Source organism: Zingiber officinale, chromosome 6A (assembly GCF_018446385.1).
Source record: "Zingiber officinale cultivar Zhangliang chromosome 6A, Zo_v1.1, whole genome shotgun sequence".
NCBI lineage: Eukaryota > Viridiplantae > Streptophyta > Magnoliopsida > Zingiberales > Zingiberaceae > Zingiber > Zingiber officinale.
Window position 1 is genome coordinate 89953081 of NC_055997.1, and position 2477 is coordinate 89955557.

Below are 2477 nucleotides of genomic sequence, written 5' to 3' on the forward strand. Positions count from 1 at the left end.
GAGTCTAACCCTAACCTCAGTAAAGCATGGTATGTCACTCTAGAAACTAAGATACTCATGGCAATAAGGTACTCATGGCAACAAGATACTCATGGTAACAAATCACGAGATATAAGTACGGATACTTCACAGGTGACAAATCTAACATGCTATGGATATCAAACAGTGACATACCAAAGGCAAACATATTCATTGCTTGTAGTTATAAAATACTATGCATTTCCAATGACAATATCATAAAAGATAAGTCAAGAGGTACCCGCCTTTATACGTAGTCTGTATCGCAATAAATCTCGTATCCAGGCGTTTGTCTCCAAACAAAGTCCTGCAACACACGATATATAGATTTAGCTAACTACATAAATTTATTAGCTAAATCAAATCTCAAACTAAATATCGATTAGTTATGGTTAGCTCCATTAACTCTAATCGTTCCACCATTCGGACCAATCCCTACTATCTTTGATTCAATTTGCACCAGTATGATAAAACAATGAATTGACCTCCAACAACTCATAAATTTCTAGAAGATTACCTGCTTGATCAGTGTCGGAGCGCGTTCACTGCGGTAATGGTGACCGAACTAGTGCTATTTGGGAATTTGGCCAAAGCTTCATGTCGAACCAAATGAGAAGTCCATTACTGACCCTAGAGCTAGGGAACCAGCCGAAGCAAAGGGTCTAGTGGCAGCAGCTATCCATGAATAGCCAATCCCTAGCCAGAGCTACAACAGAACAGTTGTACTTCTATGCTTAACATCCCAAAACAGAAAAATACAACCCGATTCTGCAAATCTAGAACCAAACACATCTTACCCGAATTCCAACTCGAGCTTCCTCTCTGATGCAAATCCGGATGTTGCTGTGATGCGCGAGGAAGAAAATCTCATCACCAGGGATTAAGGGATGGGAAGTATATGGAAGAGAATCATTGGCAGCCGGTGGTGATTGCGGCAGATCCACTGCAGTAGCGTCGCTTGGTCCAATCCGGCGAGCAAAGAGGGAAACAGCACTGTGAGTGGCGCGAGGAGAGGAAAGGGAAGGTCGATTTGGTTGAGAGATGACCCAAATCCAGCCTCCTCTGTGCCGTAGCCGTCGCACCGTCGATGATCGTCGCTGAAACTTCCGAAACAAAAATCCCTCGGCCGGATACAACTAGGTCTTCCTCAACAACGTCTAGCTCCGGTGACAGGTCTCCCTTAGCCTCGGCGTCGGGTTGTCCGCAAGAGAGGCAGAGCGTGTGCGCAAAAGGGGGAATCGGGAAAGAGAGGAGGTAGGGGAAAAGGGAAGGACTTGAAGTTTCTCTCGGCCGCCGGTTCATGAACACAAGGGGAGGAGAGGAAGAAATGGCCGGCGGCGGTTGCGGCGCTGATAGGGAAGAAATGGCTAGGGCACGCGCACGGGAATGAAGAAGGAACGGCGTGAGAAGAGGAAAAAGAAAAAGAATAGAAAAGGAAAAAGGAAATTAGGAAAATAAATATTTCCTTGCTAAAACGGGGTAGTTTAAACAGGTTTTCCTGGGCCCCGTTTTTATCGCCGTAAACTCGTCCATACGAGCTCCGAAAAATTCCCGGAAAATTTTCAAAAATTCTGAAAAATTCCCTTATTAATATTCACCTATTTTCGGTATTTTACATTCTCCCCCACTAATAAAAATTTGGTCCCCAAATTTCGTTATCTACCATCATCAAATACTAACAACAGGTAACGAGTATAAGTGCTGAACGGTAAATAAAATCACATATCCCAATTGAAAAATGGGGTATCGAGCTCGGATAGTATCCTCGAGCTCCCAAGTAACCTCCTCGTCCAAATAATACTGTCATCCGACTTTAACCAGTCGGATAGTCTTGTTCTGCAACTGACGCTCTTCCTGGTCTAGAATCCGTACCGCAACCTCCTCATAGGTGACATCAGACTGAATAAGAACTGAGATATCCGTCAACACATGTGCTGGGTCAGCTATGTATCTCCTCAACATAAACGCATGGAATATGTCGTGAACATCTGCCAAAACTGGTGGTAATGCCAAATGATAAACTACCGCTCCAATTTTCTCCAAGATCTGAAAAGATCCAATGCATCGTGAAGCTAACTTACCTCTGAGGTCAAATCTCGTCACCCCTTTTATGGGTGAAACTCGCAGAAAGATATGGTCGCCAATAAAGAACTCTAAGGGTCTACGTCTCTGATCAACATAACCCTTTTTGCCGTCCTGCGACTCTGACATCCTCCGTCTGATAGTACGGACCAACTCTGTCTCATACTGAGCTCTATGAGGTCCCAACAATTGGGCCTCCCCAACCTCATCTCAGAGAGTGGGTGTCCGACAAGGCCTACCATACAACGCTTCAAACGGTGCCATCTGGACAGCCAAATGCAAACTGTTGTTGTAGGCGAACTCTACCAATGGCAGATGGTCCTCCCAACTGCCTCCGAAATCCAATACACACGATCTTGGCAAATCCTCTAGAGTCT

General features: G+C 44.8%; 1 long non-coding RNA gene across 1 annotated transcript; it reads right to left on the minus strand.

Moving 5' to 3' along the window:
* Nucleotides 1–248: 248 nt before the first annotated feature.
* LOC121996896 lies at nt 249–883 on the minus strand. Its single transcript, XR_006116181.1, has 3 exons — nt 816–883; nt 536–724; nt 249–325 (listed from the first exon to the last, which is right to left on the minus strand). It is a non-coding gene; the product is annotated as an uncharacterized LOC121996896 (long non-coding RNA).
* Between the last annotated feature and the right edge of the window lie 1594 nt (nt 884–2477).